The following is an 18,524-nucleotide window of genomic DNA, read 5'->3' as shown; positions in this document are numbered from 1 at the left end:
ATCGGGGCCTTGGGTGACAGCACCGGGGCCTGGGGGTGACAGCACCGGGGCCTTGGGTGACAGCACCTGGCCTAGGGTGACAGCACCGGAGCCTTGGGTTACAGCACTGGGGCCTGGGATGACAGTACCGGGTCTGGGGTGACAGCACCGGGGCCTTGGGTGACAGCACCGGGGCCTTGGGTGACAGCACCGGAGCCTCTGGTGACAGTACAGGGGCCTTGGGTGACAGCACTGGTGCCTGTGATGACAGCACCGGGGCCTGGGGTGACAACACCGGGGCCTGGGTGACAGCACCGGGGACTGGGGTGACAGACCCGTGGCCTGGGATGACAGCACCGGGGCCTGGGGTAACCGCCGGGGCCTGGGGTGACAACACCGGCGCCTGGGGTGACAACAGCGGGGCCTGGGGTGACCACCGGCGCCTTGCGTGACAGCACCGGGGCCTGGAGTGAAAGCACCGCGGCCTTACGTGACAGTACCGTGGCCTGGGGTGACAGCATCGGTGCCTGGGGTGACAGCACCGAGGCCTGGGGGTGACAGCACCTGGGCCTTGGGTGACAGCACCGGGCCTGGGGTGACAGCACCGGGGCCTGGGGTGACAGCACCGGGGCCTGGGATGACAACACCGGGGCCTTGAGTGACATCACCTGGGGCCTGAGGTGACAGCAGCGGGGCCTGGGGTGACAGCACCGGGGCCTGGGGTGACAGCACCGGGGACTTGGGTGACAGCACCGGGGCCTTAGGTGACAGCACCGGGGCCTGGGTTGACAGCACCGGGGTCTTGGGTGACAGCACCGGGGCCTGGGGTGACAGCACCGGTGCCTGGGATGGTAGCACAGGGGCCTTGGGTGACAGCACCAGGGCCTGGGGTGACAGCACCGGGGCCTGGGATGACAGCAACGGGCCCTGGGGGTGACAGCACCGGGGTCTGGGGTGACAGCACCGGGGCCTGGAGTAACAGCACCGGGGTCTGGGGTGACAGCACCGGGGTCTGGGTTGACATCACCGGGATCTGGGGTGACAGCATCGGAGGCTTGGGTGACGGCACGGGGACCTGGGGGTGACAGCACCTGGGCCTTGGGTGACAGCGCAGGGCCTTGGGTGACAGCACCGGGGCCTGGGGTGACAACACCGTGGCCTGGGATGACAGCACTGGGGCCTTGGTTGACAGCACCGGCGCCTGGGGTGACAGCACCGGGGCCTGGGGTGACAGCAACGTGGCCTGGGGGTGACAGCACCGGGGACTGGGGTGACAGCACCGGGGCCTGGAGTAACAACACCGTGGTCTGGGGTGACATCACCGGGGCCTTGGGTGACAGCACCGGGGCCCGGGTGACTGCACCGGGGTTTGGGGTGACAGCACCGGGGCCTGGGGTGACAGCGCCGAGGACTGGGATGACAGCACTGGGGCCTGGGGTGACAGCACCGGGGCCTGGGGTGACAGCACCGGGGCCTGGGGGTGACAGCACAGGGGCCTCGAGTGACAGCACCGGGGCCTGGGGTGACAACACCGTGGCCTGGGATGACAGCACTGGGGCCTTGGTTGACAGCACCGGCGCCTGGGGTGACAGCACCGGGGCCTGGGGTGACCAACGTGGCCTGGGGGTGACAGCACCGGGGACTGGGGTGACAGCACCGGGGCCTGGAGTAACAACACCGTGGTCTGGGGTGACATCACCGGGGCCTTGGGTGACAGCACCGGGGCCCGGGTGACTGCACCGGGGTTTGGAGTGACAGCGCCGGGGCCTGGGGTGACAGCGCCGAGGCCTGGGATGACAGCACTGGGGCCTGGGGTGACAGCACCGGGGCCTGGGGTGACAGCACCGGGGCCTGGGGGTGACAGCACAGGGGCCTCGAGTGACAGCACCGGGGCCTTGGGTAACAGCACAGGGGTCTGGGATGACAGCACCTGGATCTTAGGTGACAGTACCGGGGCCTGGGGTGACAGCATCGGGGCCTTGGGTGACAGCACCTGGGCCTGGGGGTGATAGCACCTGGGCCTTGGGTGACAGCACCGGGCCTGAGTTAACAGCACCGGGGCCTCGGGTGACAGCACCGAGGCCTGGGATGACCACCGGGGCCTTGGGTGACAGCACCGAGGCCTTGGGTGAGAGCACAGGAGCCTTGGGTGACAGCACCGTGGCCTTGGGTGACAGCACCGGGGCCTTGGGTGACAGCACTGTGGCCTGGGGTGACCACCGGGACCTGGGGTGACAGCACCGGGGCCTGGGTTACCAGCACCGGGGTCTTGGGTGACAGCACCGGGGCCTGGGATGACAGCACCGGGGCCTGGGATGGCAGCACCGGAGCCTGGGGTGACAGCACTGGGGCCTGGGGTGACCACGGTTCCCGGGGGTGACAGCAAGGGTGCCCCTTTATGACAGCACCGGGGCCTGGTGTGACAGCACCGGGGCCTGGGGTGACAGCAGCGAGGCCTGGGGGTGACAGCACCGGGGCCTGGGGTGACAGCACCGGGGCATTGGGTGACAGCACCGGGGTCTTAGGTGACAGTACCGGGGCCTGGGGTGACAGCATCGGGGCCTGGGGTGACAGCACCGGGGCCTGGGAATGACAGCACCGGGGCCTTGGGTAACGTCACCGGGCCTAGGGTGACAGCACTGGGGCCTGGGGTGACATCACCGGGGCCTGGGATGACAGCACCGGGGCCTCGGGTGACAGCACCGGGTCCTCGGGTGACAGCAGCGGAGCCTTGGGTGACAGCATCGGGGCCTGTGGTGACAGCAGCAGGGCCTTGGATGGCAGCACCGGGGCCTGGGGTGACAGCACCAGGGCCTGGGGTGACAGCACCGGGGCCTGGGGTGACACAACGGGGCCTGGGGGTGACAGCATCGGTGCCTGGGGTGACAGCACCGAGGCCTGGAGTAACCACCGGGGTCTAGGGTGACAGTACCGGGGCCTGGGGTGACAGGACCGGGGCCTGGGGTGACTGCACCGGGGCCTGAGGTGACAGCACCGGTACCTTAGATGAGAGAACCGGGGCCTGAGGTGACAGCATCGGGTCCTTGGGTGACAGCACTGGGGCCTGGGGGATACAGCACCGGGGCCTTGGGTGACATCTCCGCGCCTATGGTGACAGCCCCGGGCCTTGGGTGACAGCACTGGGGCTTGGGATCAGAGTACCGGGGTCTGGGGTGACAGCACCGGGGCCTTTTGTGACAACACCGGGACCTGGGGTGACAGCACCGGGGCCTGTGGTGACAGCACCGGGGCCTTGGGTGACAGCACTGGGGCCTGGGATGACACCACCGAGGCCTGGGGTGACAGCATCGGGGCCCTGGGTGACAGCACCGGGGCCTGCGGTGACAGAACCATGGCCTGGGATGACAGCACCGGGGCCTTGATTGACAGCACCGGGGCCTGGGGTGACAGCACCGGGGCCTGGGGTGACAACACCTGGGCCTGGGAGTGACAGCACCTGGCCTGGCGTGACAGCACCGTGGCCTGTGATGACAGCACCGGGCCTGGAGGTACAGCACCGGGGCCTTAGGTGACAGTACTGGGGCCTGGGTTGACAGCATCGGGGCCTTGGGTGACAGCACCGGGGCCTGGGGTGCCACCACCGTGGCCTTGGGTAACAGCACTGGGCCTGGGGTGACAGCACCGGGGCCTTGGGTGACAGCACCGGGGCCTGGGATGACAGCACCGGGGCCTTGGGTGACAGCACCGGGGCCTGGGGTGACAGCACGGGGCCTGGGGTGACAGCACCGGGGCCTTGGGTGACAGAACCGGGGCCTTGGGTGACACCACCGTGGCCTGGGGTGACCACCGGCACCTGGTGTGACAGCACCGGGACCTTGGTTGACAGCACCGGGGACTGGGGTGACAGCACTGGGGCTTGGGATGACCACCGGGGCCTGGGTGGACAGCACCGGGGTCTTGGGTGACAGCACCGGGGCCTGGGGTGACAGCACCGAGTCCTGGGATGGCAGCACCGGGGCCTGGGGTGACAGCACCGGGGCCTGGGGTGACAGCACCGGGGTCTGAGGTGACAGCAACGGCGCCTGGGGTGACAGCACCGGGGCCTGGGGTGACAGCACCGGGTCCTTGAGTAACAGCACCGGGGCCTGGGGTGACAGCCCTGAGGCCTGGGGTGACAGCAACGGGGCCTGGGGGTGACAGCACTGGGGCCTGGGGTGACAGCAACGAGGCCTGGGGGTGACAGCACCGTGGCCTGGAGTGACAGCACCGGGGCCTGGAGTAACAGCACCGGGGTCTCGGGTTGACAGCACCGGGGCCTTGGGTGACAGCACCGGGGCCTGGGTGACTGCACCGTGGCCTGGAGTGACAGCACCGGGGCCTTGGGTGACAGCACCGAGGCCTGGGATGACAGCACCGGGGCCTGCAGACAGCACAGGGGCCTGCAGTGACAGCACCGGGGCCTGGAGTGACAGCACCGGGGCCTGGGATGACTGCACCGGGGCCTTAGGTGACAGCACCGGGGCCTGGGGTGACAGCTTCGGGGCCTTGGGTGACCACTGGGGCCTAGGGGTGACAGCACCGGGGCCTTGGGTGACCACCGGGCCTGGGTGACAACACCGGGGCCTCGGGTGACATCACCGGGGCATGGGATGACAGCACCGGGGCCTTGGGTGACAGCACCGGGGCCTGGGGTGACAGCAGCGGGGCCTTGGGTGACAGCACCGTGGCCTTGGGTGACAGCACCGGGGCCTGGGGGTGACAGCACTGGGGCCTGGGGTGACCACCGGGACCTGGGGTGACAGCACCGGGGCCTTGGGTGACATCCCCGGGGCCTGGGGTGACAGCACTGGGGCCTGGGATGACAGCACCGTGCCTGTGTTGACAGCACCGGGGACTTGGATGACAGCACCGGGGCCTGGGGTGACCACCGGTGCCTGGGATGGCAGCACCGTTTCCTGGGGTGACAGTACCGGGGCCTGGGGTGACAGCACCGGGGTCCTGGGATGACAGCAACGGGGCCTTGGGGTGACAGCACCTGGGCCTGGGGTAACAGCACCGGGGCCTGGAGTAACAGCACCGAGGTCTGGGGTGACAGTATCGGGACCTTGGGTGACCGAACCGGGGCCTGGGTGACTGCACCGGGGCCTAGGGTGACAGCACCGGGGCCTGTGGTGACAGCACCGAGGCCTGGAATGACAGCACCGGGTCCTGGGGTGACCACCGGCGCCTAGAGTGACAGCACCCGGGCCTGGAGTGACAGCACCGGGGCTTTGGGTGACAGCACCGAGGCCTTGGGTGACAGCACCAGGTCCTGGGGTGACAGCACCGAGGCTTGGGGTGACAGCACCGGGGCCTTGGGTGACAGTACCGGGGCCTGGGGTGACAGCATCGGGGCCTTGGGTGACAGTACCGGGGCCTGGGTTGACAGCACTGGGGCCTGGGGTGACAGCAACGAGGCCTGGGGGTGACAGCACCGGGGCCTGGAGTGACAGCACCGGGGCCTGGAGTAACAGCACCGGGGTCTCGGGTTGGACAGCACCGGGGCCTTGGGTGACAGCACCGGGGCCTGGGTGACTGCACCGTGGCCTGGAGTGACAGCACCGGGGCCTTGGGTGACAGCACCGAGGCCTGGGATGACAGCACCGGGGCCTGCAGTGACAGCACAGGGGCCTGCAGTGACAGCACCGGGGCCTTGGGTGACAGCACCGGGGCCTGGGATGACTGCACCGGGGCCTTAGGTGACAGCACCGGGGCCTGGGGTGACAGCTTCGGGGCCTTGGGTGACCACTGGGGCCTGGGGGTGACAGCACCGGGGCCTTGGGTGACCACCGGGCCTGGGTGACAACACCGGGGCCTCGGGTGACATCACCGGGGCATGGGATGACAGCACCGGGGCCTTGGGTGACAGCACCGGGGCCTGGGGTGACAGCAGCGGGGCCTTGGGTGACAGCACCGTGGCCTTGGGTGTCAGCACCGGGGCCTGAGGGTGACAGCACTGGGGCCTGGGGTGACCACCGGGACCTGGGGTGACAGCACCGGGGCCTTGGGTGACATCCCCGGGGCCTGGGGTGACAGCACTGGGGCCTGGGATGACAGCACCGTGCCTGTGTTGACAGCACCGGGGACTTGGATGACAGCACCGGGGCCTGGGGTGACCACCAGGGCCTGGGATGGCAGCACCGTTTCCTGGAGTGACAGTACCGGGGCCTGGGGTGACAGCACCGGGGTCCTGGGGTGACAGCAACGGGGCCTTGGGGTGACAGCACCTGGGCCTGGGGTAACAGCACCGGGGCCTGGAGTAACAGCACCGAGGTCTGGGGTGACAGTATCGGGACCTTGGGTGACCGAACCGGGGCCTGGGTGACTGCACCGGGGCCTAGGGTGACAGCACCGGGGCCTGGGGTGACAGCACCGAGGCCTGGAATGACAGCACCGGGTCCTGGGGTGACCACCGGCGCCTAGAGTGACAGCACCCGGGCCTGGAGTGACAGCACCGGGGCTTTGGGTGACAGCACCGAGGCCTTGGGTGACAGCACCAGGTCCTGGGGTGACAGCACCGAGGCTTGGGGTGACAGCACCGGGGCCTTGGGTGACAGTACCGGGGCCTGGGGTGACAGCATCGGGGCCTTGGGTGACAGTACCGGGGCCTGGGTTGACAGCACTGGGGCCTGGGGTGACAGCAACGAGGCCTGGGGGTGACAGCACCGGGGCCTGGAGTGACAGCACCGGGGCATGGAGTAACAGCACCGGGGTCTCGGGTTGACAGCACCGGGGCCTTGGGTGACAGCACCGGGGCCTGGGTGACTGCACCGTGGCCTGGAGTGACAGCACCGGGGCCTTGGGTGACAGCACCGAGGCCTGGGATGACAGCACCGGGGCCTGCAGTGACAGCACAGGGTCCTGCAGTGACAGCACCGGGGCCTTGGGTGACAGCACCGGGGCCTGGGATGACTGCACCGGGGACTTAGGTGACAGCACCGGGGCCTGGGGTGACAGCTTCGGGGCCTTGGGTGACCACTGGGGCCTGGGGGTGACAGCACCGGGGCCTTGGGTGACCACCGGGCCTGGGTGACAACACCGGGGCCTCGGGTGACATCACCGGGGCATGGGATGACAGCACCGGGGCCTTGGGTGACAGCACCGGGGCCTGGGGTGACAGCAGCGGGGCCTTGGGTGACAGCACCGTGGCCTTGGGTGACAGCACCGGGGCCTGGGGGTGACAGCACTGGGGCCTGGGGTGACCACCGGGACCTGGGGTGAGAGCACCGGGGCCTTGGGTGACATCCTTGGGGCCTGGGGTGACAGCACTGGGGCCTGGGATGACAGCACCGTGCCTGTGTTGACAGCACCGGGGACTTGGATGACAGCACCGGGGCCTGGGGTGACCACCGGGGCCTGGGATGGCAGCACCGTTTCCTGGGGTGACAGTACCGGGGCCTGGGGTGACAGCACCGGGGTCCTGGGGTGACAGCAACGGGGCCTTGGGGTGACAGCACCTGGGCCTGGGGTAACAGCACCGGGGCCTGGAGTAACAGCACCGAGGTCTGGGGTGACAGTATCGGGACCTTGGGTGACCGAACCGGGGCCTGGGTGACTGCACCGGGGCCTAGGGTGACAGCACCGGGGCCTGGGGTGACAGCACCGAGGCCTGGAATGACAGCACCGGGTCCTGGGGTGACCACCGGCGCCTAGAGTGACAGCACCCGGGCCTGGAGTGACAGCACCGGGGCTTTGGGTGACAGCACCGAGGCCTTGGGTGACAGCACCAGGTCCTGGGGTGACAGCACCGAGGCTTGGGGTGACAGCACCGGGGCCTTGGGTGACAGTACCGGGGCCTGGGGTGACAGCATCGGGGCCTTGGGTGACAGTACCGGGGCCTGGGTTGACAGCACCGGGGCCTGGGGTGACAGCACCTTGGCCTGGGATGACAGCACCGGGGCCTTGGGTGACAGCACCGGGGCCTTGGGTGACAGTAGCGGGGCCTTGGGTGACAGCACCGGGCCCTTGGGTGATAGCACCGGTGTCTTGGGTGACAGCACCTGGGCCTAGGGTGACAACCGGGACCTGGGTTGACAGCACCGGGGCCTTGGGACACAGCACTGGGGCCTGGGGTGACAGCACCGGGGCCTGGGATGACAGCACCGGGGCCTGGGTTCACAGCACCGGGGTCTTGGGTGACAGCACCGGGGCCTTTGGTGACAGCACCGTAGCCTTTGGTGACAGCACCGTAGCCTTCGATGACAGCACCGAGGCCTGGGTTGACAGCACCGGGGCCTGGGCTGAAAGCACCGGGGCCTGAGGTGACAGCACCGAGACCTGGGGTGACAGCACCGGGTTCTGGGGGTGACAGCACCGGGGCCTGGGGTGACAGCATCGGGGCCTTGAGTAACAGCACCGGTGTGTGGGGTAACAGCACCGGGGCCTGGGGTGACCACCGGGGCCTTGGGTGACACCACCGGGGCCAGGGATGACAGCACTGGGGCCTTGGGTGACAGCACCTGTGCCTGGAGTAACAGTACCGGGGCCTGGGGTGATAGCACCGGGGCCTGGGGTGACAGCACCCTTGCCTGGGGTGACAGCACCTTGCCTGGGGTGACAGCACCGGGGCCTGGAGTAACAGCACCGGTGTGTGGGGTGACAACCGGTTCCTGGGGTGACAGCACCGTTGCCTTGGGTGACAGCACCGGGGCCTGGGATGACAGCACCGGGGCCTGGGGTGACAGCACTGGGGCCTTGGGTGACAGATCCGGGGCCTTGGGTGACAGCACCGGGGCCTGGGATGACAGCACCGGGGCCTGGGGTGACAGCACCGGGGCCTTGGGTGACAGCACCGGGCCTTGGTTGACAGCACCTGGGCTTGGGGTGACAGCACCGGAGCCTGTGGTGACAGCACCGGGGCCTTGGGTGACAGCACCGGGGCCTGGGATGACAGCACCGGGGCGTGGTGTGACAGCACCGGGGCGTGGTGTGACAGCACCGGGGCCTGGGATGACAGCACCTGGGCCTTGGTTGACAGCACTGGGGCCTAGGATGACAGCACCGCGGCCTAGGGTGAGAGCACTGGGGTCTAGGGGTGACACTACCGGGCCTGTGGTGACAGCACCGGGGCCTTGGGTGACGGCACCGGGGCCTGGGGTGACAGCACCGTGGCCTTGGGTGACAGCATCGGGGCCTGGATTAACGGCACCGGGGCCTAGGGTGACAGCACCGGGGCCTGGGGTGACACTCCCGAGGTCTTGGGTAACAGCACCGTGGCCTGGGGTGACAGCAGCGTGGCTTGGGGTGACAGCACCGGGCCTTAGGGTGACAGCACCGGGGCCTGGGGTGACAGCACCGTGGCCTGGGGTGACAGTACCGGGGCCTTGGATGACAGCACCGGGGCCTGGGGTGACAGCACCGGGGCCTAGGGTGACAGCACCGGGACCTGGGATGACAGCTCCGGGGCCTGAGGTGACATCACCGGGGCTTGGGGTGCTAGCACCGGGGCCTGGGTTGACAGCACCGGGGCCTGGGGTGACAGCACCGCGGCCTGGGGTGACAGCACCGGGGCCTTGTGTGACAGCACCTGGGCCTGGGATGACAGCACTGGGTCCTTGGGTGACAGCACCGGGGCCTGGGGAGACAGCACTGGGGCCTGTGGCGACAGCACCGGGGCCTTTGGTTACAGCACCGGGGCCTGGGGTGACCACCGGGACCTGGGGTGACAGCACCGGGGCCTTGGGTGACCGCACCGGGGCCTTGGGTGACCGCACCGGGGCCTGGGATGACATCACCGGGCTTGGGTTGACAGCACCGGGGTCTTGGGTGACAGCACCGGGGCCTGGGGTGACAGCACCAGGGCCTGGGCTGACAGCACCGGGGCCTGGGGTGACAGCACCGGGGCCTGGGGGTGACCCACCGGGGCCTTGGGTGACAGCACCGGGGCCTGGAGTAACATCACCGTGGCCTTGTGTGACAGCACCGTGACCTGGGGTGACAGCACCGGGGCTTGGGGTGACAGCACCGGGGCTTTGGGTGTCAGCACCGGGGCCTGGGATGACAGCACCGGGGCCTGGGGTGACAGAACTGGGGCCTGGGGTGACAGCACCGGGGCCTTGGGTGACAGCACCGTTGCCTGGGATGACAGCACCGGGGCCTGGGTTGACAGCACCGTGGCCTTGGGTGACAGCACCGGGGCCATGGGTGATAGCCCCGGTGCCTGTGGTGACAGCCCCGGGGCCTGTGGTGTCAGTCCCGGGGCCTTGGGTGACAGCACAAGGGCCTGGGATAACAGCACCGGGGCCTAGAGTGACAGCACCGGGGCCTTGGGTGACAGCACCGGTGCCTGTGGTGACAGCCCCGGGGCCTGTGGTGTCAGCCCCGGGGCCTTGGGTGACAGCACAAGGGCCTGGGATAACACCACCGTTGCCTAGGGTGACAGCACCGGGGCCTTGGATGACAGCACCGGGGCCTGGGGTGACAGCACCGGGTCCTGGGATTACAGCACCGGGGCCTTGGTTGACAGCACTGGAGCCTCGTATGACAGCACCGCGGCCTAGGGTGAGAGGACTGGGGCCTGGTGATGACACTACCGGGCCTGTGGTGACAGCACCGGGGCCTTGGGTTACAGCACCGGGGCCTGGGGTGACAACACCGTGGCCTTGGGTGACAGCATCGGGGTCTGGAGTAACAGCATCGGGTCCTAGGGTGACAGCACCGGGGCCTGGGGTGACAGCACCGTGGCCTGGGGTGACACTCCCGAGGTCTTGGGTGACAGCACCGTGGCCTGGGGTGACAGCACCGTGGCCTGGGGTGACAGCACCGGGGCCTTGGGTGACAGCACCGTGGCCTGGGTGACAGCACCGTGGCCTGGAGTAACAGCACCGGGGCCTTGGGTGACAGCACCGGGGCCTGGGGTGACAGCACCGGGGCCTGGGGTGACAGCACCGTGGCCTGGGGTGACAGTACCGGGGCCTTGGGTGACAGCACCGGGGCTTGGGATGACAGCACCGGGGCCTTGGGTGACAGCACTGGGTGCTGTGGTGACAGCACCGGGGCCTTGGGTGACAGCACCGTGGCCTGGGATGACAGCACCGGGTCCTGGGTTGACAGCACCGTGGCCTTGGGTGACAGCACCGGGGCCTTGGGTGACAGCACCGGTGCCTGTGGTGACAGGCCCGGGGCCTTTGGTGTCAGCACCGGGGCCTTGGGTGACAGCACAAGTTCCTGGGATAACAGCACCTGGGCCTAGGGTGACAGCACCGGGGCGTGGTGTGACAGCACCGGGGCCTTGGGTGACAGCATCGGGGTCTGGAGTAACAGCACCGGGGCCTAGGGTGACAGCACCGGGGCCTGGGGTGACAGCACCGGGGCCTGGGGTGACACTCCCGAGGTCTTGGGTGACAGCACCGTGGCCTGGGGTGACAGCACCGTGGCCTGGGGTGGCAGCACCGGGGCCTTGGGTGACAGCACCATGGCCTGGGGTGACAGCACCGTGGCCTGGAGTAACAGCACCGGGGCCTTGGGTGACAGCACCGGGGCCTGGGGTGACAGCACCGGGGCCTTGGGTGACAGCACCGGGGCCTGGGGTGACAGCACCGGGGCCTTGGGTGACAGCACCGGGGCCTTGGGTGACAGCACCGGGGCCTTGGGTGACAGCACCGGGCCTGGGGTGACAGCACTGGGGCCTTAGTTGACAGCACCGTGGCCTGGGGTGACCACCAGGGCCTGCGGTGACAGAACCGGGGCCTTCGGGTGACAGCACCCGGGGCCTTGGGTGACAGCACCGGGGCCTGCGGTGACAGCCCCGGGGCCTGGGGTGACAGCACCTTGGCCTCGGGTGACAGAACCGGGGCCTATGGTGACAGCACTAGGGCCTTAGGTGACAGCACCGGGGCCTGGGATGACAGCACAGGGGTCAGGTGGCAGCACCGGGGCCTGGGGTGACATCACCGGGGCCTGGAGTGACAGCACCGGGGCCTTGGGTGACTACCGGGGCCTGGGGTGACATCACCGGGGCATGTGGTGACAGCACCGTGGCCTGGAGTAACAGCACCGGGGCCTTGGGTGACAGCACCGGGGCCTGGGGTGACAGCACCGTGGCCTTGGGTGACAGCACCGGGGCCTGGGGTGACAGCACCTGGGCCTTGGGTGACAGCACCTTGGCCTTGGGTGACAGCACCGGGGCCTGGGGTGACAGCACTGGGGCCTTGGTTGACAGCACCGTGGCCTGGGGTGACTGCACCCAGGCCTGCGGTGACAGAACCGGGGCCTTGTGTGACAGCACCCGGGGCCTTGGGTGACAGCACCGGGGCCTGCCGTGACAGCACCGGGGCCTGGGGTGACAACACCTTGGCCTCGGGTGACAGCACCGGGGCCTGTGGTGACAGCACTAGGGCCTTGGGTGACAGCACCGGGGCCTGTGGTGACAGCATTAGGGCCTTAGGTGACAGCACCGGGGCCTGTGGTGACAGCACTAGGGCCCTGGGTGACAGCAAAGGGGCCCGGGATGACAGCACCGGGGTCGGGTGGCAGCACCGGGGCCTGGGGTGACATCACCGGGGCCTGGAGTGACAGCACCGGGGCCTTGGGTGACAGTACCGGGGCCTGGGGTGACATCATCGGGGCATGTGGTGACAGCACCGGCGCCTGGGGTGACAGCACCGGGGCCTGGGATGACAGCACCGGTGCCCGTGGTGACAGCACCGGGCCCTTGGGTGACAGCACCGGGGCCTTGAGTGACAGCACCGTGGCCTTGGGTGACAGCACCGGGGCCTCCAGTGACAGCACCGGGGCCTGGAGTAACAGCACCGGGGCCTAGGGTGACAGCACCGGGGCCTGGGATGACAGCACCGAGGCCTGGGGTGACAGTACCGCGGCCTTGGGTGACAGCACCGCGGCCTGGGGTGACAGCACCCAGGTCTTGGGTAACAGCACCGGGGCCTGGGGTGACAGCACCGCGGCCTGGGGTGACAGCATCCAGGTCTTGGGTGACAGCACCGGGGCCTTGGGTGACAGCACCGGGGCCTTGGGTGACAGCACCGGGTCCTGGAGTAACAGCAGCGGGGCCTTGGGTAACAGAACCGGGACCTTGGGTGACAGCACCGTGGCCTAGGGTGACAGCACTGGGGCCTGGAATGACAGAACCTGGGGCCTGGGGTGACAGCACCGGGGCCTTGGGTAACAGCACTGGGGCCTTGGGTGACAGCACTGGGGCTTGGGGTGACAGCACCGGGGCCTTGGGTGACAGAACCGGGGCCTGGGGTGACAGCACCGTGGCCTGGGGTGACAGCACCGGGCCTGTGGTGACAGCATCGGTGCCTGGGGTAACAGCACCGTGGCCTGAGGTGACAGCACCGAGGCCTTGGGTGACAGCACCGGGGCCTGGGGTGACAGCATCGGGGCCTGGGGTGACGGCACCGGGGCCTGGGATGACAGCATTGGGGCCTGGAGTAACAGCACCGGGGCCTAGGGTAACAGTACCGGGGCCTGGAGTGACAGCACCGGGGCCTGGGGTGACAGCACCGTGGCCTGTGGTGACAGCACTAGGTTCTTGTGTGACAGCACCGTGGCCCTGGGTGACAGCACCGTGGCCTTGAGTAACAGCACCGGGGCGTTGGGTGAGAGCACCGGGGCCTGGGGTGACAGCTCCGGGGCCTGTGGTGACAGCACCGGGGCCTTAGGTAACAGCACCGGTCTCTGGGGTGAGAGCACCGGGGCCTTGGGTGACAGCACCGGTCTCTGGAGTGACAGCACTGGGTCCTTGGGTGACAGCACGGGGCCTGGGGTGACAGCACCTTGGCCTTGGGTGACAGCACCGGGGCATTGGGTAACAGCACCGGGGCTTGTGGTGACAGCACCGAGGCCTTGGGTGACAGCACCGTGGCCTGTGGTGACTGCACCGGGGTCTTGGGTGACAGCACCGGGCCTTGGGTGACAGCACCGGGGCCTGGGGTGACAGCACCGTGGCGTCGGGTGACAGCACCGGGCCCTGTGGTGACAGCACCAGGGCCTTGGGTGACAGCACCGGGGCCTGGGATGACAGAACTTGGGCCCGGGTTGACAGCACCGGGGCCTGGGGTGACAGCACCGTGGTCTTGGGTGACAGCACCGGGACCTGGGGTGACAGCACCGGGGCCTTGGGTGACAGCACCGGGGCCTTGGGTGACAGCACCGGGGACTTGGGTGACAGCACCGGGGCCTGGGATGACATCACCGGGGTCGGGTGGCACCACCGGGGCCTGGGGTGACCTCCTCGGGGCCTGGAGTGACAGCACCGGGGCCTTGGGTGACAGCACCGGGGCCTGGGGTGACAGCACCGGGGCCTGGGGTGACAGCACCGGGGCATGTGGTGACAGCACCGGGGACTGGGGTGACCTGCACCGGGGCCTTGGGTGACAGCACAGGGCCTTGGGTGACAGCACCGGGGCCTTGGGTGACAGCACCGGGGCCTGGGATGACTGCACCGGGGCCTTGGTTGACAGCACCGGGGCCTGGGGTGACAGCACCGTGGCCTGAGGTCAGCACCGGGGCCTAGAGTAACAGCACCGGGGCCTAGGGTGACAGCACCGGGGCCTGGGGTGACATCACCGGGGCCTGGGGTGACATCACCTGGGCCTGGGATGACAGCATCGGTGCCCGTGTTGACAGCACCGGGGCCTGTGGTTTCAGCACCGGGGCCTGGGATGACAGCACCGGTGCCCGTGTTGACAGCACCGGGGCCTGTGGTGACAGCACCGGGGCCTTGGGTGACAGCACCGGGGACTGGGATGACAGCACCGGGGCCTTGGTTGACAGCACCGGGGCCTGGGTTGACAGAACCGGGGCCTGGGGTGACAGTACCGCGGCCTTGGTGACAGCACCGGGGCCTGGGGTGACAGCACCCAGGTCTTGGGTAACAGCACCGGGACCTAGGGTGACAGCACCGGTGCCTTGGGTGACAGCACCGGGGCCTTGGGTGACCACCAGGGCCTGGGGTGACAGCACCGGGTCCTGGAGTAACAGCAGCGGGGCCTTGGGTAACAGAACCGGGGCCTTGGGTGACAGCACCGTGGCCTTGGGTGACAGCACCTTGGCCTGGAGTGACAACCGAGGCCTAGGGTGACAGCATCGGGGCCTTGAGTAACTGCACAGGGCCTTGGGTGACAGCACCGGGGCCTGGGGTGACAGCACCGGGGCCTTGGGTGACAGCACCGTGGCCTGGGGTGACAGCATCGTGGCCTGGGGTGACAGCACCGGGGACTGTGGTAACAGCACCGGTGCCTAGGGTAACAGCACCGGGGCCTGAGGTGACAGCACCGAGGCCTTAGGTGACAGCACCGAGGCCTTAGGTGATAGCACCGGGGCCTGGGGTGACAGCACCGGGGCCTGGGGTGACGGCACCGGGGCCTGGGATGACAGCATCGGCGCCTAGAGTCACAGCACCGGGGCCTAGGGTGACAGTACCGGGGCCTGGGGTGACATCACCGGTGCCTGGGGTGACAGCACCGTGGCCTGGGGTGACAGCACTGGGGCCTTGGGTGACAGCACCGGGGCCCTGGTTGACAGCACCGTGGCCTGGAGTAACAGCACCGGGGCCTGTGGTGACAGCTCCGGGACCTGTGGTGACAGCACCGGGGCCTTAGGTAACAGCACCGGTCTCTGGGGTGACAGCACCGGGGCCTTGGGTGACAGCACCCAGGTCTAGGTTAACAGCACCGGGGCCTAGGGTGACAGCACCGGTGCCTGGGGTGACAGCACCGGGGCCTTGGGTGACAGCACCGGAGCCTTGGGTGACAGCACCGGGGCCTGGGGTGACAGCACCGGGTCCTGGAGTAATAGCAGCGGGGCCTTGGGTAACAGAACCGGGGCCTTGGGTGACCGCACCGGGGCCTTGGGTGACAGCACTGGGGCCTGGAGTGACAGAACCGGGGCCTGGAGTGACAGCACCGGGGCCTTGGGTAACAGCACTGGGGCCTTGGGTGACATCACCGGGGCCTGGGGTGACAGCACCGGGGCCTTAGGTGACAGCACCGGGGCCTGGGGTGACAGCACCGTGGCCTGGGGTGACAGCATCGGGGACTGTGATGACAGCACCGGTGCCTGGGGTAACAGCACCGGGGCCTGAGGTGACAGCACCGAGGCCTTGGGTGACAGCACCGGGGCCTGGGGTGACAGCACCGTGGCCTGGGGTGACGGCACCTGGGCCTGGGATGACAGCATCGGGGCCTGGAGTAACAGCACCGGGGCCCTAGGGTGACAGTACCGGGGCCTTGGGTGACAGCACCGGTGCCTGGGGTGACAGCTCCGTGGCCTGGGGTGACAGCACTGGGGCCTTGGGTGACAGCACCGGGGCCCTGGGTGACAGCACCGTGGCCTGGAGTAACAGCACCGCGGCCTTGGGTGAGAGCACCGGGGCCTGGGTGACAACTCCGGGGCCTGTGGTGACAGCACCGTGGTCTTAGGTAACAGCACCGGTCTATGGGGTGAGAGCACCGGGGCCTTGGGTGACAGCAACGGGGCCTGGGGTGACAGCACTGGGTCCTTGGGTGACAGCACTGGGGCCTGGGTGACCGCACCTTGGCTGGGGTGACATCACCGGGGCCTTGGGTAACAGCACCGGGGCTTGGGGTGACAGCACCGTGGCCTGGGGTGACTGCACCGGGGCCTTGGGTGACAGAACCGGGGCCTGCGGTGACAGCACCCGGGGCCTGGGGTGACAACACCGGGGCCTGGGGTGACAGCACCGGGGTCTGGGGTGACAGCACCGTGGCCTCGGATGACAGCACCGGGGCCTGTGGTGACAGCACCAGGGCCTTGGGTGACAGCACCGGGGCCTGGGATGACAGAACCGGTTCCCGGGTTGACAGCACCGGGGCCTGGGGTGACAGCACCGGGGTCTTGGGTGACAGCACCGGGGCCTGGGGTGACAGCACCGGGGCCTTGGGTGACAGCACCGGGGACTTGGGTGACAGCACCGGGGCCTGGGATGACAGCACCGGGGTCGGGTGGCAGCACCGGGGCCTGGGGTGACATCACCGCGGCCTGGAGTGACAGCACCGGGGCCTTGTTTGATAGCACCGGGGCCTGGGATGACAGCACCGGGGCATGTGGTGACAGCACCGGGGACTGGGGTGACCTGCACCGGGGCCTGGGATGACAGCACCGGGGCTTTGGGTGACAGCACAGGGCCGTGGGTGACAGCACCGGGGCCTTGGGTGACAGCACCGGGGCCTGGGATGACTGCACCGGGGCCTTGGTTGACAGCACCGGGGCCTGGGGTGATAGCACCGTGGCCTGAGGTGACAGCACCGGGGCCTGAGGTGACAGCACCGGGGCCTAGGGTCACAGCACCGGGGCCTGGGGTGACATCACCGGGGCCTGGGGTGACAGCACCCAGGTCTTGGGTAACAGCACCGGGGCCTGTGGTGACAGCACCGGGGCCTGGCGCGACAGCACCGGGGCCTTGGTTGACAGCACCGAGGCCTGGCGTGACAGCACCGGGGCCTGGGGTGACAGCACCGGGGCCTGGAGTAACAGCACCGGGGCCTTGGGTGACAGCACCGGTGCCTTGGGTGACAGCACCGGGGCCTGGGGTGACAGAACCGGGGCCTGGGGTGACAGCACCTGGGCCTTGGGTGACAGCACCGGGGCCGCGGGTGACAGCACCATGGCCTGGGCTGACAGCACCGGGGCCTGGGGTGACAGCACCGGTGCCTGGGGTAACAGCACCGGGGCCTGGGGTGACAGCACCGAGGCCTTGGGTGACAGCACCGAGGCCCGGGGTGACAGCACCGGGGCCTGGGGTGACAGCACCGGGGCCTGGGATGACAGCACCGTGGCCTTGGGTGACAGCACCGGGCCTCTAGTGACAGCACCGGGGCCTTGGGTGACAGCACCGGGGCCTGGGATGACAGCACCGGGGCCTGGGATGACAGCACCGGGGCCTGGGGTGACAGCACCGGGCCCTGGGATGACAGTACCGGGGCCTTGGGTGACAGCATCGGGTCCTGGGGTGACAGCACCGGGGCCTTGGGTGACAGCACTGGGGCCTTGGGTGACAGCACCGGGGCCTGGGGTGACAGCACCGGGGCCTGGGGTGACAGCACCGGGGCCTGGGGTGACAGCACCGGGGCCTGGGGGTGACAGCAGCGGGGCCTCATCTGATGATCCCGGCACTCACTCCCCCTCCTCTTCACTTCATTACTCCCTCACACACTCCCTCCTCCCTCAAACACTCCCTCATACACTCCCCCACGCACTCCCTCATCCACTCCCTTCCACTTCCCATACCGGCTCTCCCTCGCTCATTTCGCCCCTCCTCCCTCCGCCCATGAACCTGCCTCCCTTCCCCAAGTCCCCTCACACCTCACCCACTCCCTCCTCCTCATAACCTCACCACCCCTCCCAATCTCCCCTCATCCATCCAACCCCATCCCTTCCAATCCCTCCCCGAATGTCTTCTCCCCTCCACGGGTAATTTGGGGGAGTAATTGATTACCCCGGAGCTCTCCCCACAAATACTTAGTGAGAGTGTAATGTGAGCGCGGCACAGTGGCGGACGTGTTCCCTTCCCTAGCCCCGCCCGCTCGCTGTGATTTCCTCAGCGCTCGTGTTGTTCTTGTTCA

General features: G+C 68.9%; 1 long non-coding RNA gene across 2 annotated transcripts in view; it reads left to right on the top strand.

The window, feature by feature from the left end:
- Positions 1 to 18,524, top strand: part of LOC139759131 (uncharacterized) — a 341,589-nt gene that overhangs the window by 279,775 nt on the left and 43,290 nt on the right. The gene's annotated exons all lie outside the window — the stretch shown is intronic.

The sequence above is a fragment of the Panulirus ornatus genome, chromosome 32 (genome assembly GCF_036320965.1).
Source record: "Panulirus ornatus isolate Po-2019 chromosome 32, ASM3632096v1, whole genome shotgun sequence".
Taxonomy (NCBI): domain Eukaryota; kingdom Metazoa; phylum Arthropoda; class Malacostraca; order Decapoda; family Palinuridae; genus Panulirus; species Panulirus ornatus.
The sequence above is the reverse complement of the archived record's forward strand: the minus strand, read 5'-3'. Positions and strand labels throughout refer to the sequence as shown.